Source organism: Meriones unguiculatus, chromosome 19, assembly GCF_030254825.1.
Source record: "Meriones unguiculatus strain TT.TT164.6M chromosome 19, Bangor_MerUng_6.1, whole genome shotgun sequence".
Classification (NCBI taxonomy): domain Eukaryota; kingdom Metazoa; phylum Chordata; class Mammalia; order Rodentia; family Muridae; genus Meriones; species Meriones unguiculatus.
This window is the reverse complement of record NC_083366.1, coordinates 59,037,785-59,065,086: the sequence shown is the minus strand read 5'-3', so window position 1 is coordinate 59,065,086 and position 27,302 is coordinate 59,037,785. Positions and strand designations below refer to the sequence as shown.

Genomic DNA, 27,302 nt, shown 5'->3' with positions numbered 1-27,302 from the left:
AGTATCTGCATTCACAGTAAGCTAAGCGTGACATGTCGGCAACTGAAAACACCACAAAGTAGCCAGCCAGCCCTCTCTGTGTGCTTCCCTGGCTCTTTAGACTCAACACCGACCTTGGGAGGGTCCAATTCAGCTCCTCAACACAGGCCTCCAAACGTCTCTCTTTCGAGGGTGTCATCCCCTCCTCACCTTCACCCTCATTCCATCTCCTAGGGGTTCCCACTCTTCCACATCTGGAGCCACAGCTGTGAGGCCCCTGGGGGGACCAAAGAGACGACCTTTTAATGACAGCCAAGTTTTCATATCAGCTCCAGAACGCAGGTGTGGGATACTCTGGGTCTCACTCCAGACTTTCTCACTTTTCTAGGCCCACACCCAGGTATGCCTTATAGAGTCCTCTGAAGGCCCCAGAGCACCCTGGGGGACTCTGAGAAGTGACATGGAATCACCAAAGTTTGGTTGTTGAAGTCAGTCATAATTCTGATATATGAAAACCATGTAGCCTCTTCGGGCAGGGACAGGCTGGCAATGCTGCAACCGATTGTTGACACTCATGGCTGGTCTGCTTGGTTTTGTCTGGTTGCTGTACAGCACATTTGACCATCCCGACATAGGTGGGTGTTAGGGCTCTGAGGCAGAATCTCAGAAACATTCATCACATCTGAAGGTCTATAAAAACATCCCTGAGGACTTGTAGGGGAGACTCTGGTGGGGGGGTAGAGGTGCACGCATGTGTATGTGTTCATGTATGTACATGTGTCTACTTGTTCGTGTGTGGCATGTTTGTGGAGGCCAGAGGCTGGCTTCAGGTGTCAACCTCTATAGCTCTCTGCCTTATGTTTTGAAGCGGCATTACTGAACCTGAAGGTTGCTGATGAATGAACTCTAGCCATTGGGCCCCAGGAATCCTCCTGACTCCATCCCACTAGTACTGTAGGCATGTGCCTCCATGCCTGGCCTTTTCCTTTATGTGGGGCTCTTGGGTTTGTACAACTGAGCTTCTCAGCTCCCATCCTTGGGTACCCTTAGAATTACTTCTTAGCATCTACTGGTTCACGGCTAACCCCTTTCATCACTGCATCCCCGACATCCCAAGGGCTACCGAGGATAGTCACCTCATATGAGACACATGAGGCTCTCACTCTGGATCTCCGGGGTCACCCTTTCTCCCAGGAGGCCCCTGACCCTCAACCTTTCTACTGATGCAGAAACGAGTCCATATCATTACAGTCCCGGGAAGATGGGAAAGGGTGTCTGTGCAGTGTCTGAAACACTGCCCACATAAACCGGTGATAAAAATAAAACCTGCCTGTAGATGAACGAGCGAACACAGTGGTTCAGCAAAAGGCTCAAAGCCATGACTCAGCCAGCTCCTAAATACCCCAGGTTAGGCCCCACTGCTGTACCCCAACCCCATGCCGGGTCTGGCTGACTAAATGCTTTTATCCTCAGTACAGTACAGGACATTGTGGATGCTGTAACCTGGAAATGGTGTGATTTAATTTGCTAAAAGAATGATAAGTCTGGCGGGATAATAAGACTTGAACTTGATTCTCATTTTGGACCAAATTTTCTGCATCTCCAGTTTTTCCAGGCTCATCCTTGGACTTCCTTCCCTATCCTCATGGAGTCTACTTTGAACAAAACCCTGGCAGAGTCACCATGAGGACACCCCTATGCATATCCAGGCTGTCTGAATGTCCACTGAATTTGTCACCTTGGCTGCTATCAGCAAGGATCGTCGCAAGTATGTTTGAACCCCGAAAGCCTGATGCTTGCTCCTGGGAACCCACCCCTCTTTGGTTATAATCTTGTTCTTCCCAGAGTCTCGTCTCTCGAGCTGCACAGCCACACAACCATGGTGCCTGTGTCAATCAGAACAGCCCTCTGGATTGGTTCTGCCTTACTGCATTGTTTATTGTTTGTTTGTTTCTTGAACCAGGTAAAGTTGGAAGAGTCAAAGAATGAATTAAGCCCGATGAGGAAAAGCTGTCACACAGGTGCTACCTGCACAAAAGCATAGGAGGAATACGACCCATTGAGTTTGAGAGAGGGGCAGAAGGATGGACTGTTTCAGATTTCTCTGGCTTGAGGCTGGACAGCAGTACCATCAGCTGAAATCAAAAGCATATAGAGAGTCAATGGCAGTGCACTGTGCCCTCATGCCTGACATTGCGTGCTCAGCAATAGCGTAGCTTCACTCCTAAATAACATCGTGTCAGGAATTTCTCATTCCTTTACCTGGGCAAATTGGATCGAGATCTACAGATCCATCTTGGCCTGGCCAAGCCATCAAAAATGTATACCCGGTCAAGAGTAATTCATCAAATATCTTCCTCGTTTTCCTCTTCCAGACGCATGTGCTTTGTAAAGGTACAGTCCCACAAGCCTTCTGGGAACAGAGGCAGAGCCAAAGGTCATAGCCCAGCAGGCCTTGCTGTCTTCGACCAGCTATGATGGGGTCCACCTGGGCCAGAGGTGGCTTTTCTGGTCAGAAGCAATCCTTGACATATGCAGGGTGCACGCTGACACCAATTGCTTTTCAAAGGCCTGTGAATTTCAGCTCATTTTTTCTGCCTCATTTTCCATTCAGAGGCACAGCACCAGGTACTCTGAAGCCAGTGAAATAAAACTACACACATGCACACACATGTTCTGATTCCTGGGAGGTTGGGTCTCAGCCTGGCTCTCTCCCTCTCTGTCCTCCCATCCCTTGGCGTTTTCTGCTTCTTCCCTTCTGCTTCTTTCTTTCTGACTTTTTGGCTCCACAGATGGTGCTTCCTGAAAAGTAAAGTGATTTTTGAAAAGTTATTCCTACAACTGGAGGAAGTGAAATACAGGCTGACGTGATCCCAACACAAACCCTCATTCCGGCCCTATGCGAAGCAGACCCTGAGGGCGGTAAGTGTCCATTAAACAAATCCTCAAACAATTCCTCTCATTCCTGGGAACAAGGAAGGCCCCTGCTCTGCACAGGGCCAGGCCACGCTGACATCCTGAGAAAGACAACAAGACAAGCCAAGAAGGCAAATTCAGAAGCTGAGCATGGCCATAACTCCGGCATTCAGGAGCATCAGAAATTCAAAGTCATCGTTTGGTAGGTGGGGAGTTTGAGGCCAACCTGGGCTATACAGGACCTTCTCTTGAAAAACAAACAAGCCAACAAAAGATGAAGAAGTTCAGATGTGTAGGCAATAAGACTTCCTCTTCTGTTTCTGTTTTTCCATAGTTTGCTTTGAGACAGGGCCTTACAGTGTAGCTGCTCTACTCTTATGCTATGTTATGGCATAAGCTGTCCTCTAACCAGTGATCCTCCAACCGCCACTGCCTTTATAAGCATGCTACCATCCCCCGCACCTTCTGAAATACTTGTGAAAAACATTCAGAGCAAGGATTCTTGCCAGACTGCCATTATATATTACATGTAGAAGATTGAATCCTACCAAGCCATTTAAAAGCAAAAATATAATAGTTTACTCCATAGCTGAATATGGGCTTCACTCCCAGGGCCTGCTTTTGACACCAGCCCATCCTTGCACCCTGCAGTTCCTTCTCCCATAGAAAAGTCCTATATAGCCCCTTTCCTTGTTTTACACATGGTCATACATACCCTCCTATTCCCTTAGAATTCTTGCCTCCTTCAGCCCTCACTTCTAGACTTCACAGAGGTCCTGCTAGCTCACAAAGGAAAGCTTGCACACTCCTGTCCCATTGGTCCTTCCCCTCAGTGAGTGCCCAAGACCCAGCTTCTCACGGGGTGTCCTCATGTAGACTGTATCAATTCTCCTTCTCATTGTTGTGATGAAATACTTGATTGTAGCACGTGGAAGGGGAAAGTCCTCTGGCTCACTGTTTAAGGGGGTACAGAGCAGCACGGTGGGGGAGGCATGATGGGTGGAGCGGCAGTGGCAGAGCCTGCTCATATTTGTGCAGATGAGGAAGGAAAAGCAGGAAGAAACAAAAGGACAGGAGGTGGAGCCAGCCTAGAGACCTCAAGGCCCACACTGGAAGAAAACTATTTCCTCTCAGAATCACCCCCCCCACACACACACACCCAGAACAGCACCACCAGCTGAAGAGCAAGTGTTGAAACACAGGAGCCTGTGGCAGGAGTTTTACATGGCCAGCTGGAAGTTATGTCTCATCCGTGCTGACAGGTATGTACTGAGCTCTCAGGCCCCTTGCTGCTTCTCTTACCCTTCAGAGCTTAAGGGATGTTAGACACAAGCATCCCCGGGCATCCTATAAGCCCTGTTAGCTGTACGCAGAGATTCCCTTTCATTCAGACAGCGCTCATCTGGAAGTGTGGTCAAGAGGAAAGAGTTACCTAGTGTTCTTTACAGAAAGCACTCATTAAAGAAGAGCACAGCAGAGGCCTCCTCAGGGCCCCCTTAGAATGCCTTTCAGCTACTCAAGCTCCACCCTCCACAGAGGACCAGACCTTGTTAAATGAATGGGTAGGAAGACATGGGCAGACAAGCCACCTGGAAAGTCAGGACAGGCAGGTCTAAGCTCTCCACTGCAGGCTCTGACACAATGCTCAGAAGGAAGCATGACCTACAAAAAAGCAAGGCATTGGCCTCTTAGCTGCTGCCAGTGGGTGAAGAGATGCCACAGTGTCCCAAAGCTCTGCTCAAGGCCAGACACTCTCCATGTGGGTAGATAGGTCAACCTGACATCAGAAAGCAGTGTCTCTCTTGAAGGATGATGTGGTCCCACTAGGAACCCAATGGGATGCTTACTCCCCAATGTGTGAGTAAGGTCACACCCTAAGATGAATGTCTGTATTACTCAAAAACAAACAAAAGACAGATCTGGCACCAGCTTTGGTAGCATTTGGTTCCACCACCATTGCAACACTCTACAGTGGTGGCACAGATCTGGGTCTTACCTTTTGGGTGGTTTATTCTCCATTGCTGTCAGCCAAAGGAATCATGGGTCAAATAGCAGCAACCCTATAAGATGTGCCTATGTCCTAAATGTAAGAGCCATGAATCTGGCCTTACTTGAGCAAGGTGGGTCTTGTTAATGTAATTCAGTTAAGGACCTTGATCTGCCTGGGTGCCCCTAAATTTAACGACATCTGCCCTTACAAGAGATGCCACTCTTCTGGGTGACTTCAGTTAACAACAGTATGTGCTATTATAGTTCAACATAGCTAGGAGAAGAACGTGTTTTGAATATGCTCACCACAAAGAAGACATGAAAATTTGGGGGGACAGATATGCTAACTGTCCACTGGATCATTTCATACTGTATCCCACAACGTGGGTGTATGGTCATTAGTCACCGCTGATAGTGAAGGTTTAAAAACACCGTTTAAAATGTACGTGTGTTTACCGCGATGTTTTAAATGGTTAATAACAACATACCAAAGGCCAATGAACTGTGTACTTTCCACGGTAAAGTACATCAGGTAAAATGCTCTCTAGTCACATCCCATTACTGTTCTGAAGCACTTGAAATGAAGAGGAAGGGTTTGTTTTTGAGTCACAGCTTTGAAGGCTTCACTCCATGATTGCTTAGCCTGTAGTGAGACTTTGTGGTAGGGACACAACAGAGGGGGCCGTTCGCTTCAAGCCTTGGTGGGAAAGCAAGAGAGGAGGAAGTGAGGGCTCTGTAATCTGCTATAAGGATGTACCTGCTGTGACCTCAGAGCTCAGGTTAAGTCGCCCTCTTAAAATTTTCTAACACCTCCATGAGCTAAGGGCCAAGCACATAACACATGGACTTTTAAGGAACATTCTAGATCCAAACTATAGCAGCGCATGAATTATACCTCAATAAAGTCACTTTTTAAATTGTAAACAATTAAAAAAAAACCATATTAACATCAAAACCAATAACCTAACGTTCCACTGAGCTGAGCCTTGGGTAACATAAATTGAAGAGGGCTGAGGTGATGGTTCAGCCAGTGAGGTGTATGAGGACCAGAGACTGATTTTCTCCAAACCCACATTAAAAAGCCAGGCCAGGCACTGGGGGATGGACCTGTAATCCCCGTGCTGGAAGGTGGAGGCAGGTAGATCCTTGGTGCCTTGTGGCCAGCTAGCCTAGCCGACCTAGGGAGCTCAAGGCCAGTGAGGAGACCCTGTCTCCAAACAAGGTAGTCAGCACCCAATGAACACGGTTGTCCTCTGGTTTCCACACGTGTGCACACACGTGCATGTGCTAATGGGACCTCTACACCAGCTAGACTCCACCGGTAACTGGTCGGGGCTTGTGGCTACCTTTGGAACGTCTGGTGACTGCTGCAGCCACAGGCCTTGGTGTTGGAACTCTGATTCACTGACAAGGGGTAGGTCAAGACGCTCACCCCTCAGGCCCTGGCCACCAAAGTTACATTTTCTCTCTTCTCTCTGCCCTGCAGCCCTGTCCATGCATCCCTCACCCTTTCTGTCAGCAGACTTGCCAAGCCTTCTAAGCCTCTTTCCTATGCCTGTTTTTTTTTTTTTTTCTTAAGCTTGAGTTTTTCACTACCTCATCCCTTTGACATCTTGAGAGGTGAAGCAAAGTCATAGAAAAATGTGACTGAAATAGTCACAGGACAGGAGCTGTTTTCAGCACATTTTGGTGTATTTCCGCATGTGAGAAATACAAGTAGCATAAAACCAAATACAACTTGTCAGCTAGCCTCTTTGTGCTATGTCAGGAAGTGCAGTCAAGAATCAAGACCTTGTCACACTATGCTTGCTGTAAAAGCATTGTGAAAGAGAATGGGACCTCAGCTAACAGAGACAGGAAAACAGTGTCCACAAAACAGCTTATGTACAGTGCATATCTGTGTCCATGGTAGGTGTCTGTTTTCTCAGGTTTGTGGTTTGCCCATATGAAGAGTGACAAAGAAACACAGAAGTTTAGGAGGAAATGCTTAGGGATGAAGAAAGGAAAAAAAGTAACAGCCTCAAAAATATTTAAAAAAAAATAGCATCCCGACACACACAACAGGTCATATTGGGAAGCTGGTATTAGGAGATTTAGGAAAAATGACCAGACATGACGCAAGAGCGGTGAGCAGGTTCTGTCTGATTCTGATGTTCAGAAAGTTGGCAACTTGTGTACAATCCCTGTATCAATCAGATACTTGACTGATCAGAGACTGACTCCGTTTTTCTTACTACCAGACCTTCTAGAGTGAGACTGGGAGGGGCAGATTCTGATGTTTGAATAAAGAGCAGAGGGGAGAATCTAAAACCAGCACTTGATGATATAATTGGGCACTTCTATTAGGAAACCATTATGCTTTCTGAAGGAAACGCTCATTTTTGATGGCAAACATGAAAAAACAGAACAAATGATTTCACAGGCTGCATGCAAAGGGTTAGTCAGGCACACATGTGTTCCCAAAGACAGATAAATGTAACAGGTGAACCCGGATTTTAAGGCTGGAACTACATCATACAACATCTTTGCCAGCATTTGAAATTTAAAGTGACTGTCCTTTGGGACTATGACTTGGCCATGAAAGGCCAATCGAGTAGATCGGTACTCTCAATGCGCTCTGGAACAGGTCATTACTCTGAGTTGGTTTAAGCCCAGGAGCTGCCAGGAGGCCTGCTGAAGACAGAGGTTGGGAATGCGAAGGCCTCCTTTTGTATGAAAGAGACAGCTAAGAGTATATAGTATGGGCCTTGCAGCCCTCTCGTTTTTTTTCATACACTGTGGCTATGGTGTTTTGGCTGTAGTAGTCATTTTGCAGTCATGAGGTGGCCAGAGTAAGGAACAGGTCACGGTGAACACGAAGTGAAACCCTGGCTCCGTTGGGATTCAATGGGCAGTTCAGCCAATACCAGCCTCTACCTATGTCCAAGTTTCTTAAGAAAAGAGGTGAGTAGATACTGTTCGGCTTTTAATGGTTTGGGGTTCGTGTCTTGCACCTCAAAGTGTTCCCCACTGGGGAAACATGGAGCAGGTGTCCGAATGGACATGGATTGTGTGAATAGCAGGGGTCAAAGGCAGCCCCACATGATTAATTTTTTCTTTGCAATTCATGCCAGAGCCCTAACAGCAAACACAGAGGTGGAAAGGAGATCGCGGAGAGTACCTGCTCACCAGTGCTCACCAGACCACAGACAAGGTCTTCTTCTATGGAGGGAGCCAGGAGGCAAATGGAGCAGTTAAAAATCTTGAAGGTTTTGTAGGGAGAAAGGTAGAAGCAAAAATGCTTTAGAACTTTGGTGGCAGGGCAGGGATGGATCCGTGGATAGCACCTTTGCCACACAAGCCTGAGAACTGCGGTTTGGACAGCTAGGATCCATATAAAAGCCCAGCCGGAAGCGTGACCACCTGTAATCCCAGCACTTGGGGGACAGGGGATCCCCAAGGCAGCTGGCTACCACGACCAGGCAGTCAGCAAGCTCCGGATTGAGTGAGAGGCCCTTCCCCAATAAATAAAGTGGTGATCAATGAAGGCAGACACTCAGTGTCAAGTTCCCTGCCACACACACACACACACACACACACACACACACACACGTGTGCACCTGCTCATACACGTGAAGACAAATACAGACATGCATACCACTCACGCATTACCACCTCAGTTGCAAAAAGTGTGTCCCGAGACACCCAGGATGGGAGGATATGTCGCCTCATTGGTCCCTCAGGAGGTGCTGCAACTTTAAAAGCCCAAGAAAATAGCATCATGGGCAGAAGCTAGGTACTAATTGGTGTTAAAAATAGCACAGGGGCCTTCCAGAACAGCAAAAGCAGGAAAGTCACCTTCTCCTTTCCCTCATTCTTATTCCATAAGGAAAGTAATAAGTTCCTCACAGACAAGTGGCCTACTTGTGTCTAGAGTGAAACTCTAAATGAGTGGTTCTCAACCTGTGGGTCGTGACCCTTTTGGGGGACTAAATGACCCTTTCACAAGCATCACCAGAGACCATCCTGCATACCTGATAACCAAAAATGCATGCATTATGATTAATAACAGTATCAAAAATAGTTATGAAGTAGCTGCAAGGATAGTTTTGCAGCTGGGGGTCACCACAACCTAAGGAAATATAGTAAAGGGTCACGGGATTAGGAAGGTTGAGAACCACTGCTTTAACCATACTTGGGTTCACCCGGGGGTATCACCATTAGATCAGAGCTTTTTTTTTCCCCTGCTTCTCTCTAGCTGCCCTCTCTTCACCAAATCTAAGCATACTATTACTCAAGTGTCATTGCTTCTTTGGACCCTAATTTCCGTATGCAGGTTCCCCTATGACTGTACTAAGTTTATTACCTTTTGTCCCCGGGGTCATTTTATGACTTCTCAGGGAGTTGTAAAGGAATGTCTCTTTACTCCTGATAGAGAGGACACCAAACAACCCCAGGAAGGATTTCTCTTAAGTCCAGCTTGGAGAACCAGTCCCTCAGGAACATGAGGGACTCTGAGGCAGCTATACCACAGAAGACTCTTACACCCAGTTAACCGCTCACATCCGGGGGAGTCATGACCCTCCCCTCCTCCCCCTTCCAAGGGGAACGTCATCAGCTTCATCCTCCTGGGGTCAGCAGAGCTGTGTGGCTTCGATACAGAAATGGCCACACGAAACCCAGGGGAGCGGTGACTATGCAGTCTCAGCCACAAGTTCAGCAACAGGAAGGAAGCAGGGGGAGGGGCTGCTTCCCAGGACCTGTGAAAACACTGGGCATCCACAGGAGCAGAGTCGGAGGGTGGTAAAAGATGGAGTGTGCTCAGCCAAGTCAGGCATGGATTTCTGACTCTCCAGTGTATAGGGGCTCAGCTTTTTGCTGTATAGTGTGTTCAGGTATCGTGCTAGTCCATCCCACGGTACCGCACTTCCACAGACACTTAGCTGTGATGCCCTTGCTAACTTCAGCCACCAAGGAAGATGCTCTACCAGGCTTTACATTTGTATTTGCCAGAAGACCTGTGATACCATCCAACCATCTGGATAGCTTCTTTTTCACATGCCCGTTTCTTACACGTGCCCACAAACTATCTTTTCCTTGTTGGCTAATCCATCCGTGTTGGATAACAGATTGGTGCCCTGTAGATGAACAGTCCAGCACACTTCCCTGTGCTCTGGTTTGTTTCCAGTTTTGACTCCTTTTGTGCTTCGTACTTTCTTCGTATCCTGTTTAAGAAACGGTTAACGTTTCCCTACCTTAACGTTATGAGGATAAGTCCTACTTTTCATCTAGGTAGAACTGGAATTACTTTATCTTTCATGCTTCATCAGTGACATTTCTCATTCCTATGGCCAAATGCCTGAGAAGAGACAACTTAGAGAAGGGAGTATTTGGGGTTTATTTTTTTTGTTGTTGTTGTTGTTTCATGGTTTCAGGATACAACCCATCTTAGTGGTTGAGGCATGGCAGTGGGGTCAGGAGGCAGAGGGCCACATCATGTTCATCTCAACTGCTCCCCTTTCCAGCCTGGGCCTCCGGGCCATAGGACGGTGTGGTCCACATTCGGAGCAGGTCTTTCCCATCTAGTTAAGCTACTCTGGAAATGCTCTCACAGACGTGCCCAGGGGTGTTCTCAGTCAACTTGACAGTCAAGATTAACTGTCATAAATACATTTACAATTTCCCTGAATCTGATTTTGGATAGAAGATAGGGATAAAGATATTACTTCCTGTGTAGATATGTGACTCAGATCATTAGGGAAAAGGCCATCCTTTAACCAGTGCCCTGCTGTGCTAAGGTTGTCACAAGCCAAATGCTTTTTATTTGGAATTGATTTGCTAACGCTTCAAAAATAGGATTTAAATATATATGTATATTAAATATCACACATATATGGTTATCTGCCTGTAGCTTTGCCTTGCAGTGCCCTTACTGCAGTTTGAATTATATCTGACCTAATAAAAATTTTAGAATGCTTTGCTTTACTATTCTGTGGAACAACTGCATATGGTCAGCGCAATATGTCCCTTAAACTGTGGAAAACATTCCCTAATGGAATTACCTGGGCTTGAGTTGCCTTGAGGTTTTCTTTTTTTTTTTCAATGCAGTTTATTCAGGAACCTTGAACAATCCTCGGACCCTGGGGAAAGCCAGCCCACAGCTTAAATAGCCTCTGGGTGCTATTTAAGGCGTGCAGGGCCCCTGTCCGTCTGTCCTTTCTTCCCGCTCGCTCCCGGCCCTTCACGTTGGCGTCTGTCTTGTGTTGATCTCGCTGGCCGGCCTTGAGGCGAACCCTCCGCTCTCCTTTCATTTCCTTCCCCGCTCCGCGGCGGAGGAGGTTGGGGTGGAAGGGGAAGGGGGGGAAACTTGTGCCGTTGTCAGCCCACACTCGAAAAATCTCGTACGACTCTTAGCGGTGGATCACTCAGCTCGTGCGTCGATGAAGAACGCAGCTAGCTGCGAGAATTAATGTGAATTGCAGGTTCCTGAGGTTTTCTTAAATTAAAAAAAAATCAAGTTTAATAAATGTTGAAAGTTTACAGAATTCCTACTTGTGTGCCTTGACTTTACATGAACCATTTTAATAAATTATTAAGTATTGGCATAAAGTTGTTGATATCATCTCTGATGCAATAGGATCTATAATAACGTATCCAATTCCCAATACAAGGATGAAGAGATGGTTCAATGGTTAAGAACGACTATTAAAAAGAAAAAAAAAAAAAGAACATTGCTCTTCCAGAAAACCCTATTTTCATTCCCTGAATCTACCACAGGTCAATCACTGTAATTCCAGTCCTAGTGAATCCAATGTCTCTGGCCTCCTTGGACCATACACGAGTGGCATATTCTCTCTCTCTCTCTCTCTCTCTCTCTCTCTCTCTCTCACACACACACACACACACACACACACACACACACATACACACAGAGCTTATAGACTGTGTTCTTTTTTTAAACCCTCTGCTGGTGTTGTGCATTTTTCTCTGCTGGACCCTGTTGTCTGCTTGGCTCCGCCCTCTTCTCTATCACCTTTGACTTTCACTGAGCGATGCCTCCCCAGCACCCCCATGTGCACACGCACATCCTTCTTGTACATTCTTTCCCCACTACTTTTGCCAGCTGAGGATGTGCCCTTCTGCTATGCACACATTCTGATTTGCTTAATCTGAAATATATTTTAACTTATTCTTTGACAACTGCACACGTTTATTTATAGAACGTGTTGTGCTCACGTCACACCCCCTGCCACCTTCACACCCTCTTTGGTTGTTGCTGTTGTTATAGGACACTGAGTCCAGTAAGTTTTTCCTGCATATACACACTTATCCTACCTGAAGCCACACTCCCAAATTAAAATGGCTCTCATCTTCCCTCAGCCATCAGTCGCTCACAGTTCCCCAGCTACCAGTGGAATCCTCTGAGCCCCTCCCTCATCAATGCTGGAGTTATTAAATATAGACACATTTTCATTTTCCTCCATGAGGGTAAGTCAGCCATAATCCCTAGGTGGATATTATGTGACCCTTTAAAGCAATGCTCCTCAACCTTCTTAGTGCTGAAACACTTTAATGCAGTTCTCGCGTTGTGGTGACCCCCATTTATAAAACGATCTCACTGCTGTCTCATAACTGTGATTTTGCTACTGTTATGAATCACAATGTAAATATCGCAGATGCAACCCCCCCATATGGGGTGAGACCCACAGGTTGAGAACACTGCTTTAAATGGTGCCGACATTCATCATATTAAACAACAGCAAAAACATCATTGCCTTGTCGTCACTTTCACCAAGCCAAAGAGAAAGGTGACTTCCCAGCACTTTGCACACAGCTCTCTCTGTTTTTTTGGATAACTCCATGAAATCGGGCAGGGTCTGAATGCAGCAGAGCGGTCTCTGTTGAAGTCTTTGCATCTGGGGTCAACACACTACTAGCTTACCTGGTTGTGGTCACCCCTTCTTTCCTGAAACACAGGCAGGAGACTTAACAAAACTCATGTGGCACAAAACAGGACTACACGGTGCAAGCCATCCCAGGGCTGCAGATCTGCCTTGGGGTTTAAAAGCATGTCTGCGGAGGGGCGTGGAGGTTCCCAGCTCCCCCAGGCACTCATTGCATTTTGATGCTTTGCCCCTTTCAGTGGGCAGCTTTCTGTCTCCATGATCTGGTTGGGGGCGGATGGGTCAAGCTAGCTGGGAAAGGGGAGAGGATGTGGTTCTTTTTCTCACCTAACCATCAAACTTCATGTTAGACAATGGCTAAGCTAATTCCTGTAAGAAAAAAATATGGTGCTGCTGGAAACTGCTTTGCATTCACAAGGTCTTGAGTTCAACTCCCAGCACCACAAAACAAACCAACAAAAAAATCAAAGGAGGTCAGAGAAAGGGTCACAGGGTCTCAGACATCCTTAAGAAATTGAGGTGTAGTCCAGGAGTTGGTTCTTGGTGTTACCCGAAGCCCGTGTACACATTAATGGCTGCGAGCAAGGGGCAGAAGCAGATAGAGCCTGGGCAGATTAGACAAGGGCAGCCAGGGGGAAGGGTGCTCTGGTGGAGGAGACAGGGCTGGCAGCTGCTTCCCACCAAGCTGATTGGCTTGTGATCTAGTGAAGGCCACCACCTGCCACATTTCCCCTTCCTACTCAGCTCTGCATCTTGCCACTCTGCCTTAAGAAATGCTCTGTGTCCTCCTTCTTTCATGAGATGCCCTGCACTCTGCCCAAAGTTTGGCTATGAGTCTCAGCATCTGCTTTAATATCCTGCTAGGCAGAAAAAGACCTGGAGGGGACAGGAGCTCCACAAGGAGAGCAACAGAACCAAAAAATCTGGGCCCAGGGGTCTTTTCTGAGACTGATACTCCAACCAAGGACCATGCATGGAGATAACCTAGACCCTTTGCTCAGATGTAGCCCATGGCAGCTCAGTCTCCAAATGGGCTCCCTAGTTAGGGGAACAGGGGCTGTCTCTGACATGAACTCAGTGGCTGGCTCTTTGATTACCTCCCGCTGAGGGGGAGGCAGCCTTACCAGGCCACAGAGGAAGACAGTGCAGCCAGTCTTGATGAGACCTGATAGGCTAGGGTCAGGTAGAAGAAAAGGAGCACCTCCCCTAACAGTGGACTGGGAGAGGGGCATGGGAGGAGAAGAGGGAGGGAGGACAGGACTGGGAGGGGCTGAGAGAGGGGGCTACAGCTGGGATATAAAGTGAATAAATTGTAATAAATTAAAAAAAAATAAATAAAAAGAAGTGCTCTGTGCTTGGTCGTCAGCCTGGCCCAGTCTGGTCTCTGCCTCTTTGGGCAGGCCAGCACAGCCATCACTGCCATTATTCTAGAGGCTGTCACAGGACCCAGACACCCCACTCACCTCAATTCCCAGAAACCCGAGAGGCGCGGGGTTTCTTCTCCATGTGTTAGGGATCCATGAAGGAAGCTATACCCTGTGGCTTCCTGAGAGTCTCAGTTCCCCAGCTGCCCACAAGGACCCACTTGGCCCTGACAGCCACCCAGGCTGTTTTTATTGCCTTCCCTACCAGTCAGGTGTGAGGGGTGGGGGCTGTTAATCAGTTAGGCAACCCTGATTGCATCTTAATAACAAATGCAAAGCAGCCGAGAGCAGCAATTTACAGTAATGGGAAAAATCAGCGGGTCCCTGGGGAGCAACCGGAAGTATACACTCTCCAGGTTCAAATTTGGAGAAGGAAAAAAAAAATCACTTGTGAGTGCCCTGGTAATGCCAGGAGATGCCTGCACCCTTAGTGCCCCATAAGAGACTGTGTGTGATTGCACTGATCACAGCAAGCTGAGGCTGAAGTCAGGGCTAAGGCTACTGAGGGAGTGCTGCCAGTTCAGGGGCTCCACGAGGCTCAGCCACCAGACCCAACGTCACTTAAAGAGACTGGAGGAAAACTGAAAAGCAGTTTAACGGATCCATCAGGAAGAGGAACAAATAAAGTTGGGGGGTCTCATGCACCACCCCAACTTCACCTTCAGGATATAGACCTGAGCTTTAGCTTAAACAGAGAGAGGATGAATTGGGGCCAAGGGCAAGAGGTGGTCAGTGTGGGGGCCTCCTTAGTCATTGTCTCTGCGCTTGTTCTGTAAGGCGATCCCTAAGGGTCCTTATTGCTTGAAGAGACAGGCTGGTTTTCCAGAGACAGTTACTTCTGTTCCAGATGCAGCCTAGCCGTGGGAAGGGGGACGGGGGGAGACACCTCATGGCTCTATCCTGCAACGCTTTGCTCTTCCTGGAATCCTAGCGTGTGACTGCAGAGTTAGGACAATGGCTTATCTCCGTGCTTCAGCCTTGAAGCGGAAAGAGAAGGGTTAAGTGGACAGTCCCTGGTAGATTAAGGTGTCTATGCAAGAGCTTGGGGGGAAGCAAAGGAGGCAGGATCATACTGAAGCTGCTGTGTGAGACTCATGCTTCTAGCTGGGCCCAAGCAAAGGGTCTGTGGCATAGCCCCTGATTTTTAGCAAGAGCAGCGTCTAGGTGCCTGCTGGAGGAATCCCACACTCTCCCTCATCCCTTCTACCAAATGTCTACCAGAAGCCAACAGAAGAGACCTCTACTAATCAGTTCTGGCTAAACAATACCCAGTGGTCCTCATCTGCCACCAGTTCTTCCCACCGTGGACACACCAGGTCAGAAAGCCGAGGCCTCATCTACAGCTCATCCTGCCAGGGAAACCTCTCTCTCCTGATCTGTTCCGAACGCAAAGGAGCAGTTATTTCCCGCTAGAAGGTAAATTGCTTTGCGGCGTCCATTTTTCTTCCTCTTTTGAGAACATTCCCAACGCTGAACACACATATTTTTCTTACGTGTAATTTGAGCCGGATGGTTTCTTGACCTGCATCCAAATCGAGCCGTGGGTAATTATTACTGTCACTATTGTTATTAACACTGATATTTATCATAATCTCACAAATGCCGGGGACAGCCCTTAATCTTGCTGTTTTATTTGGTTGAAAGAAAAATGTGAGGTGCTGGCCTCCCTCCCAGTTTAGCCTCTTGTATTCACTTTTACCAAACTCCTACTATGGGGATAATTAGCCCACTTTCCAGGGATCCCGAGTCAGCTATAACTCTGAATTGCATCCCCAGGATCTTGCCAAGGCCAGCAGGTGGAAGTCACAGAAGTTAGATTAATCTCACTGACATGAGGACACATCCAATTGTTAAGGCTTGTAAGCAGATGCCTCATTCTGCAATGAGCTCCTCGTGACTAGAAATATTCAAGTCAAGGCAGAAGAGTATCCACACATATGAAGTCATAGAAATGAGGGGAAGTTCCCCTTCCCCCCTTTGAAGAATTGTTGGTTTTAACTGAGAAGAAGGAAGCTAGAGAAAGATTTATTACGAGCAGGGAGGCACTATCCATGATCTGGAAACAGAGCAACTCCTTTTTGGTAATGGATGGGAGAGTGGAAAATGCAGAAAGTTTGTAGAAAAATAGTAAATGACTTTCAGGGAAACTCAGCGGTATTCGCTCCACAGTATTCTATGGCCTGTGGCCAAGGTTTGGAAGAGCTCCTCTGTGGACCAGACAATGGTGGGTGATGAAAAGTCCATCCAGGTGTGTTTACCAGTCTCAGTCTATCTCCCTGGGATGTGAGTTCAGTTTTCTCTGCTTAATGGAGCTATGGTGTGTAGCCTGAAGGGTACTCTGCTTCTCTGTGGCAGAGGGGGTCCTTGGGAAGATGAGAAGCTTTTGTAGAAAAATCTCTTTCTGCTAGAGAAGGGAAGGGAAAAAAGGAACTTCAAGCCTTTTAGATTAAATTGCTCAATAAACCAAAAATGCTGCACTTGGGGATATCAGTCATTGAGTTCCAATCTACCTAAGAAAAAGGATGAATAGGGACTGCATTCTAAAAATGTAAGCATGACAGAATCACCTGGAAGGTGTTCTCAGAGACGGAATCTAGCAAGTCTGAGGCAGGGCCCAAGAACCTGCATTTCTATCTATCAGTTCCCCTGGCATTGCCGGACCAGAGACAGATGCTGATAATGACTGAACTAGAGTCAGATTCGACTGTTCCACTTTGATCCTGGTCTAAGGTTTGATGGTGCCCTGGGGAACAAATTACTTAAGGAGTAACCCGAAGCTTGCTCCTGGTGAAGAGCTAGGGTGGTCGTCCCCTTAGGAGAGTAATGCAGATTTTAAACCAGAGAATAGGCTTAATCTTCACCACTTAGCATTATTCTGTCTTCATAGAGTGCCCGGTTTAACACATTTTTCAAGAGCAGCTTTTTCTCCCTTCCTCCCCATCTCAGTTTGCTGGAAGTTTTCTGTTGCTCATGGAGTTCAGGCGGGAAAGCACAGAGTGGGAAGACTGAAGATGTGATGTTCATTTTTCCTGTAACCATTATGCACTTTCTGACACCTTGAAACAAACAAAACAGAAAAACAATAGCGACAACAAACTGTTTCCTGATGTGTGACGAGGTCATATGTCAGCCCACCTTATCTGACGATATATGCTCTACTTCTTGAAATCTTCCAACACAATGTATCTAAGCCCCACAGGCAGCTGTAATGGAGAGAAGAACAGCTTTGCAATACCTTGGACAGCATACCTTCCTATGAGAGTTTGGTGGCTGGAGATTGTTTCCCATGGACATTCTTGGGTTTGAGTGCCTTACTGAGGCACTGTTCAAAGAAGGAATGTCACACTTGGGGAGCTTCTGAGTCACTTGAGGTTCACAGCAAACACTGCAGAAGAAAAAAAAAATGTAGTTTGTCTCCACTCTGTAACCAAAGCTTTCTTGGACTGGGGGTTGGGGGAAAGCAGAGGTGAAGGGCAAGGAAGGGAAAAGGAGTCTCGAGTTTCACCAGGGAGCCAGAAAGGAGGAGAAATGGCACAAGCTGGGGGCACTGGGGAAGGTCCTCCTGGTCCTGCCAGGACTCAGTCACTGCCATCTGTGCCCCTCCTCTGACTCTACCATGCCTGCTGCAATGAGACAGCCTCCGAGAAGCTGTTTCTCCATATCCATACCTTCTCTGCCTCTCTCCCCTACCTGCACCATTCTGGAAACCCAAGAAACATGCCGGTGCACCAAAAGAGGAAGGACACTAAGAAGAAGCTCTCAGCAGAGGTCTGGGGGGGATACGGCAGTACCCAGATGAAGATAACCCTCCCTAGGAACCCATATTTTAAAACCACATACCTCCTGAGGTATGACACCGGGAAGAAAGAGGGGGATTCTGATTTAGCAAGGAACTGATTTTTTTTTAACCACTTTAGTGAATGTTACCAAAAAAAAAAAAAAAAAAAAAAAAAAACATTTAGAAACTCAATTTTTTTTTTCACTCTTTGAATTTTAATTTGGATTCACAGCTATTACAAGGGGCTCAAAGGAAAGGCAACAGGTAAAATTCTAGAGAGTACAGACAAAGAGGAGTGCTAGGCAGCTGCCTTGTCTTTGAGACTGTGGCAATGATGGGGCGAAAGAAAATGGGTTCAGGGAGTTTGGGACGGTATGTTTGCATACTGGAATTCCTGGTCCTGGGCTCTTGCATCACTACAGGACTGTGACATCCTGGAGGCCATGGAAAAGGAGCAAACTTAGTAAATACTAAAAGCACCTTGTCCTGCCTAATCTACAAAGGGATGTAAAAGTGGTTCCCAGAGCTGGAAAGATAGCTCAGAGGTGACTCAGGAAGCATGAGGACCTGATTTCAGACTAGTGCAGCCATATAGGAAGCTGGGCATTGTGGCATACTCCTATAATCCCAATGCTAGGGTAGAGGAGCGCAGAGTGACGAGGCTCCCAGAGGCTCACTGGCTGGCTAGCTAGCCAATCACTGAACTCCAGGTTCAGTCAGAGACCCTGTCCCACAAGTTAAAGAGCAGCAGAGGAAGATGCTAGACATTGACCTACGCGAAGCACACATTATTGAACCCACACTTACACACATGCGTGCATACAGAAGTGATGATTATGGGCTCGCCACAAGGAGATGAGTAGTGCCAGCTGGTCTTAAGGGTTAAGTGGTTTCTCAGTGGCATTGCTACAGCCTCACCAGGGCAATACCCAGATCCAATGGTCCCCCAGCCTCAGCTAAAAGAAGCCCTTCTCCCAGGCTTTGAGCAGCCTGAGCCAGGGAAGCCTTCAGCCCCTCCTCAGGGAGAGAAGACCGGCTCCTGGGACACCTGCTGATGTCATTCCATAACCTTGCATGAATCTTGTCACCTTCTGATGTTCTCAGCAGTGAGGACATTCCTGTTTCCTCACAAAACAGCCGGGATCACCTGAGGACACTTTTTGTAAAAACCCAGCTGGCCTCCGTTAATGCATCACCTGATTCCATGTCCCTTCCAGGAGCGATGGCCATCTTTCCCACAGTAACAAACACCCTGTAACTGAGCTTGTGGGGAGGGTAAACAGAGTCCTTTTAATCTACAAAACAATGCCTTGATCCTTTGTCCTCTTTCCAAAAGGGAAAGAGCAACTAATATCCCAGCAGTCTCTGCTGGGCCTGAAACTACTGAAAAGAAACAAATGCTTTGGGAAGAAAATAAAAGTGTAATGCGAAGCTGCCACACACACAAACATCCGTCTGCATGCAGAAAAACGTGTCCCCAGTGTGACATTCCGGGAACGATCATCACCACACAGGGCTGGCTCAGATCACCTTGCTGGTGGCATAAATACAGGTATATGGGAAAGCAAGCCAAGTCCCCTGTAAGTCACCTCTAATCCCTTCCTAAGCTGTTATTGATAGCGTCTCCAAACCCCAGGCCTGCCCTCCATGCAATGGGTAACATATCAGTAGAATATATGTGCTGTCTCCCTTCTCTCAGAAATGACAATCTAACGTAGGACTCAAGATATTTGCCTAGAATCAGCGATTGGAGACCAACACAAAATTTATTCTAATGGGAAAACACAATAAGAACAATCACCGACGTGTCTGCCTTAAGGACTTACTACGTGTCAAGTCCTTGACTAAACTTTTTAGAGGAGTTGCCACACTAAGTCCCTGGGAAAACAAACAAGAATTGTTATTAGTTTATGAGAGGTCTGACGTGGTCCAGCGCCTGAACTCAGGTCTGCTGGACTTCAGGAAAAGTGAGCACCTCTAACCCTGAGAATGCCCCAAAGAAAGTAGCTGGCTTCACTCAAAGAAAGTGGCACTGGATGCCAGAACAGTAGAAACTGCCTCCTATCAGGGCTCTGCAAGGCCTGCCCTGAACTGATGCCGACTAAAGAGAAGACACAGGCAGCTGGACTCGCCATGACCATGTGCAAGAGTCATGTGTCCTTGGCAACTTGAGTTCTACTTCCCGGTCTGCCTAACCCAGGCCTGGAATGGTAAGTGATTTCCTCAGCGGCACAATGATCCCTTAGCTGTGAAAGGTGGTGCTTAAATGAGATATTGTCCAAAATTTATCTTAGGTGCAAGGGCCAGAGAAGGACACAGTGTTATAGCACATTAAACAACATGGGGCTTATCTCTGATTGGCTATATTTGTGTACCTTGCGTATCAGATTGGCACAGACCCCACACCCAACATCCAAATGATATTAACAGGCCCATTTCTCCCTGCCCCTGGCCTGTGTTTTGGCTCCCATGCATTTCCACTTGAGATGTTAAGCTATCTTGAAGGAACACAGATCTCGAGGATATAAGTTAGTGTTTCATCTCAATCATGAGAGGCTGTCCCTTCTCAAGGAGCTAACACGGGACCAAAAGAGAATGATAGGCATGGGAGGAAACTATAAGTTTGTGGGTGGCAGGAGGTAAAGCCAGCATGTCCTTTTTCTGTACCATAGACTGGGTCATTCATTTAGTGGGACAAAGGTATTTAGGAGAGTGTTCTGGGACCGTTCTGTTGGATTTCTGAGCAAAGTTCCCAAATCATTTAGAATATGACCCTCCCTCTTTCATCTCCTCCCAAGAATCTTTATCTTAAAAGGCTCTTTCCATAATAAATACAAAAAGACTTAGGTCTAAATCTTCCTTCTGCCACTGACAATCTCAGATGGCATTTGCTCTGGAGGTCATCCTTCTTTCCCCACTTCCATGTCTCTGTAATGTGTTCCTCCTCTGCCCTCCCAGACCAAGCTCATTCCTCTAGAAAGGACATGTATTCCAAACTGAGCCAACTAGATGGTTCCCTGGAAAGTTTGAGAGAAAAGGGAAGGATGGTTGGAGGAGGAAGAAGGATGGGGAAAGATGAAAGGAGAATGGAGGGGAGAGAAGAGAGAAAGCAGAAAAGGCATTTTAGGTGCTAAATCAATAACATTGACTTTGAACACTATTGCATCTTGCTTTCAACAGATGAACCACTGTTTGAAGGGAGCCAGTTTGCGTGACAGAGAAGAATTATTCAGATGGGCAGAAGAGGGTGTGACCAGAGCTTGCTCAAGGGCAGTGAGTGTTCCTTGTGTTCCTTTCTCTCTGGCGGAAATCGCAGAACTCACTGGTATGTGGTTCTGGGAATGCTGAGTCTCTCCACGTTTCATCAGGTCCACGTACCATGTGTCACTTCCTGGCTTGAAGCAATGAAAATCCTCCCTGAGAGTCTCCGGTCTCTCGCTTCTCCTGCTGGGACCTGCTGGGACAAATTCATCAGTTTCACATTGAGATGACAGATCCAACAGTATCAAAGCGGCTTTAGTCTCTGAGTCACCACACAGAGGACAGCTGTCCTGGAGAACCACGCGGGCCTGCAGGCTGGAAGAAATAGCACGTGTTGTCTTATGCCATGGAGATCTCGAAATTGTCACAGCATAACTTAAGCCTGTTCTTATTAATAGTCTCTCTGAGCGTTTGGCTCCCTGTTGGATAAAACAGAAATAGGTTCACTGTTCGTGCATGATGTAATGTCTTTGAGTTGTGTTTCAGAGGACCTACACAGCCAGGTATCGTGAAAAAGCCTAATTTGTTCTCCTTAACCATCTATGATCTCCTGGCTTGGTTTGTTCTAATACAGTCCAGCTCTATCAGACAGTTTCATCAGTAGGATCCAGTCAGTGCACACACGGGGTCATGGGACACACATTCATGTTATACTCAAGGCTTTACAGCCTGTCTAGCGGGAGCTGTGTGGATGGGTAGGGCTTGTCCTTTGTCGGGGGAGGCACGAAGGCATGAGGATGACAAAAGGCTGGAGACCGAGTTGGCCTTTGTGCTCACGGGGAGTAAGGCCAAGCACCCAGGGCTCTGTGAGATGCTCTCCTCTTCCTCCTGGCTGTGACAGATGGACAGTGACCCACAAGCCAGCAGTAGGGAGAAAGGAGTTGGCCTGGACAGCTGGTGCTGAAAAAGAAAAGCAAGGAAAATCCATTTCCTGCAATATGCCGGAAGCACCAAAGTTAGCCTTGGACATCCTTCCTACACCTCATGTATGCCTGTCTTGCCAAACTGGCATATCCCCCACCTCCACTGTGTGTGTGTATGTGTGTGTGTGTGTGTGTGTGTGTGTGTGTGTGTGTGTGCAAAAAGCCATTTGGGGACTCAGCAGAAGGAATTCATTGTCATTTTCTACAAAGCTGTTTGGCATTTACTACCCTTGGTGTTTACTGTTGTAAAGGGCTCCCACTATGGCCAACACTTCACCCAGCCAAAAAAGATAGTCATGAAAAAAAGATTTGAAACAGGTCAGTGTGGCTTCATAAGCTGAAATAATTATGTTATTCTGTAATCACCAACTGGGCCCGACAGAAAACCATTCTGTGTTAACAGTTCTTCACACGGACACAGGGAGTTCCAGCATTTACTTGTATCTGAGGCCTCATGCTGGTTGATGAATCTGCAGGAAACACATCTTTTCTGTCAGGAAGGAGGTTCTCTGGCCTTGCAGAGTCTCCAGAAAGTCCTTACAGGCTTGCTTCAAGCTGATTTTGTCTGTGACATAGGACAGGTCAAAAGGAGCCAAGAGAATAAGAGATGATTCACCTACCTTTGGATCTACTTGTCTTCAAGCTCCAGTCTATTGAATGGCCCTTTTCATTTTTACCTTCTTGCCTCTGAGAATTTTGGTGGGTGGGGGAAAGGCTAGACCTTTTGGATATTTATTTCATCTCTTGATATCCCTAAAATCTGAGTCTTGGGCTAGAAATATATGTGTGTTATACACAAGCTTCCTTAAAAAAAAAAAAAAAAAAACTAGGACTGTGTGTGTCTTTAGGATTGAACTGAAACCAAACTGAAAAGGATTTGAGTATCTGATGGTGGTTGAGAAGGCCTGAGACACCATTTCCTTCTTCTTGCAGGTAAGGGGCTTTCCCTTCCTTTCCTGAGGGCAGCCCATCTGCGGGTGTCCGACATTTGTTTCTATTAAGGACAGCACCTAGAAGAGCAGGTTGCTTGTTCTCTGTTTCCTAGCATTGGTGCCCTACACAAACAGTGCGCTTTCCCAGGGTGTATTGGGCTCTTTGTCTTCTTTCTTGTCTCAAGATGACCTTACCCCTCAGTTATCGGGGTAGTGTTTGTTTGATTGTTCATTTGCTTGTTTCTGTTTTTGCTGATAGCCGAGTTGGGCTGGGAGAGGAGGGGAAAGTGAAGCAGTGGAGCAGGAGATGCAACACAAAGAGGTCGCTCCGGAAAAGAAGGTGATGGCCATGGTCCGTTGTCAGGGCTTGTTGGTAGACTAGATATGGAACCCCAAGAGCAAGAAAATAGAGGGTTACCACGTGGCCAGTAAGTGCAATGGCTCCCCATCTTGGAAAGGACAAGCCCCCACAACCACCACCAAAAGAAAGTTTTACTCCCTGCCAAGGCGTTCCCAAAACAATGCCTTCCTTCAGAGAAAAAAGTATGTTTTTATTTGGGGAGTCAAAACCTAATTAGGTAGGAGATCACTGACGTGGGTGGTGCATAAGAGAATGTTCAACGTAAGGTCACAGACAACCCCAAAGACGACTGAAAATTTTCGAGTACGCTTAGTTCAAAATCAAGGACAGCACGTCCAAATGGCTCAAGGGATGGATGAAAACACATTGGGGCCTGCTCAGCTTTGACCAAATTATAAAGTTTTCATTGAAAAAAAAAAAAAAAAGGTAAGAACATTTGAAGGTGTTTTTATAGGAGCTGGCCCCTAAAAGTGCCTACCTCACTTAGCGGCTAACCATTGCTCGTTTCAACATTCATTCACACAATTGAAATGTAGACTAATTTACACACATATAAACTTCCTAATATCATTTAAAAGGTGGAAAGATTTTTTTTTTTTAATTGGAGGTGGTATCTTATGTAGGTCAGGCTCACCTTAAAAATTGATATGTAGCCAGGAATGACCTTCAACTTCTGATCCTTCTTCCCCTGCCTCCCAAGTGCTGGGATTCATATGCCACCACCCTGGTTACATAGTCATAAAATGTATTACGCTATACAATGAGTCCAAAATAGCACCATTTGAAATCAGTGATGCTTTACATTTTATTCATATTCATCTCTGTCTGTATTCAGAGCAGTCTCCTGTTTATAGTATACTACAGGGAGGACCAGCCACATTCTAAGTGACTGATTAGTCCCCACCTGCATTCATGCTCATCAAAATGGTCAGTACAGGGTTGGGAGAGTGTAGGGAGAGAGGAGTGTGAGGGGAACTTGAAGTTGGTAAACTTTTGCCATGCTGGGTCATGTCGGGATAATCTGAAGAAGATTCGAGATAGAAAACTGATGGAAAGAGAGTATTGATTTGTCAGAACAGACTTGAGGTAACAAGAAGCCTTGAGGGGACTATGTGGACATTCAGACACGGCTCTCTGTCGACAGTGTACCACGTGGAAAAAGGAGCAGCCTGTGTGCAGCAAGTAGCTACCTTCTGAAACCTGTGAAACCCAAAGCCCCTCTCTTCCCTGTCATCTGTCTATTTCTAAAGTCATCACCCAGCATACACTAGGGTTTCTTTGTGTAGAACCATCTGACACCAGCCATTGATTCCTGACCTCTCGTGGTCAATGACAGTTCTCCACATTCCTTCCTAGCCTCCACTGCCATGTCTTGCAGGGTGGACATCCACTATGGTACTTTTCCTTTTAAATTTTTGTTTATTCTCTCTCTCTCCCTCTCTCTCTCTCTCTCTCTCTCTCTCTCTCTCTCTCTCTCTCTCTCTCTCTCTCTGTGTGTGTGTGTGTGTGTGTGTGTGCTTGCATGAGAGGCAGGGAGAAGGGTATGTATATCTCACACCGTGCGTGGAGGTCAGAGGACAACTCTGAAGAGTTGGCTCTCTCCTACCATGAATTTAGGGATCAGCTCATCACAGCCAACCCTTCCAGAGCTTGCTTTTCTCCACTGAGCCATCTCACCAGCTGCACTGGGTTACTCTTGTACCTTGCAGATATCGATTTATTTATTTACAAGTCATGTACATATACACAATCTACAATAGCTCCCCAATATGTTTTTCAAAATAGAATTTTTTATTTCTACTATAAAAGCAGTACACACAAACATATGTATATACATGCATGTATATGTTTATACACACCTGCATACATACAGACACATAGACACACACACACACCTCCTAATGGCCTTACATAAGAATACTGAAAAGATTTTAATCATCTATAAATCTGGTCTAAGCCTCCATTTGTTAAAAAAATCAAAGAACGTTTACATTTTGTTTTCATAATTGCATCTCTAACCTATCATAAAATAGGAAAAATTATATATATATTAATACACACACATATGAAATTAAGTTTGTGACTTCAGAGGTAGCAGAAACAATTATTTGGGAAATGGCTCTCAGCTAGAACAGGCTTCATTGTTATTGCAGATGGGGATTCTGTGCTGGATTAAGCACTGCATCGGTTCCACAACACCTTCAAACACCTTCTTTATGCTAAGCACTCCTGCCTAAGGAAGGCTTTCTTGCCAGTTGGCAGTGTGGCATAAGCAGGTTGGGGAATGATTATTCTAAATGTGCCCTTAGTTTAAAGCCAACGAATACAGAGAAATCAGCTAGCACAGCCATGCTGGAAGGGGCTTATCGTCAAAAGGGCACACACCCGGGCTGTGTAGACATGTGGGCTCTGCAGTGCCTACCTCTGGTGCAGTGCCGAATGTGGGGTAGTGGGAGATTGATTCAGTGTACGAGATCCTAGCAGGTCTAGAAAGAACATGCAGTCAGGCTATCCAGGATCCAGGGAAACAGACTTCAAATAATACAGAGGAAAGACATACGTGATTCCAAAGGCCAGGGAGTCTAAAATAACCCACCGTGTTCAAGAAGCTCTGCTAAGCAGGCGTTACAGCTACGAAAGTGTGGACAGCGAGAACTCTCCATGCACAGACCATCAGATGAAGAGCAGCCATGGCACCAGCATGCCCCAGCGTGGCTCAGCCTCTAATGAGACTTCTTTTCAAAACGGAGGGACATGTTTCAAGCAGTAGCAATGGCGGCTCTTATCTGCCCATTTTACTTTTCAAGTTTTGCTTCAAGCGCCTTACATATGAAAGCGCATTTCATCCCGGCACAAATCGCATAGCTGGGGACACAGAGATAAGGCCACGTGAGCACAAAACATGTACGTCTTCCATCAAGGCCATCCGGTTCCCAGGCGGTGGAGTTAAAATTTGAAACCGCATTTGATCACCTGTGTTCGTCACAGCTGGTCAGTAGGCGGCTGCTGGGGCCGCAAGCAGGTTGCGTTCCAAGTCTGCACTAAGCATTACGTTCAATATCCCTTACACCCAGGCAGTCAGTAGGAAGAGAAAACTGCGCTTTGAAGAGCTTCCTTGCAAGGTGTAGTTGCTACCTCCAGGTCGAAACGTTGCCTCCTCAGGGAGGAATACAGCTTCCAACCTTTTCTAATCTCCTGGCTCCTTCTCGTTTTCTGCCTCTTGCTGGCTTCACCTGAGTTCTCGCTCTGCAGCCTGTCTTTCTATTACTGTCCCAGCAAAACTTCTCTCTGTATTGCCCCTTAAGTAGCTTCCCTCTCCTCTCTCTTCTCCTGAGAGCTGGGCTTATCCTAGTCGGTCAAATCTTTTTCTGATCTGTCCCCTTTTCTGCCACTCGATTAGACATCACTTTCAAACATGGGGGCTTCCTTCTACCAACTAACTTTACACACCCCCACACACGTCCCAAAGGGACAACTGGCAAACATTCTGAAGCCGTCTGTAAACAGAAGGATTGAGCCTGGTTTGATGTGTCTCCCATTTTCAATGAAAACCCAGAGGTGGCAAAGCCTGGCTGCCGTTTCTGCCTCACCATGCCCGGGTGCCAGACGGTGCTATTTCAGCACCGACTGTGGTTACACAGCTATTTCAGGAGTGTGGCCGCTAGTGAGTTTAATTGCCAGGAACATCCAAAGAGCAGTTAGTCTCCAGGAGGGGTGTCTGGGTGTCTCCATACACAGAGGCTGTATTCTTCCTTGAGTCTGCTAGCCTCCATGGGTATGTGAACAGAGAGAGAGTGTGTGTGTGTGTGACACCAGTTCCAAAGGGGATCCCACAAACCAATCAAGGCTCCCAGTA

At 46.7% G+C, this 27,302-nt stretch overlaps 1 long non-coding RNA gene across 1 annotated transcript in view; it reads right to left on the bottom strand.

The window, feature by feature from the left end:
• Positions 1-1,801: 1,801 nt before the first annotated feature.
• Positions 1,802-27,302, bottom strand: part of LOC132649215 (uncharacterized) — a 45,060-nt gene continuing 19,559 nt past the window's right edge. The window contains exons 2-4 of the long non-coding RNA XR_009587657.1: positions 21,348-21,423; positions 17,441-17,576; positions 1,802-2,781 (exon numbers count right to left, since the gene is read on the bottom strand). This is a non-coding gene — a long non-coding RNA (uncharacterized LOC132649215). The remainder of the gene's footprint in view (positions 2,782-17,440; positions 17,577-21,347; positions 21,424-27,302) is intronic.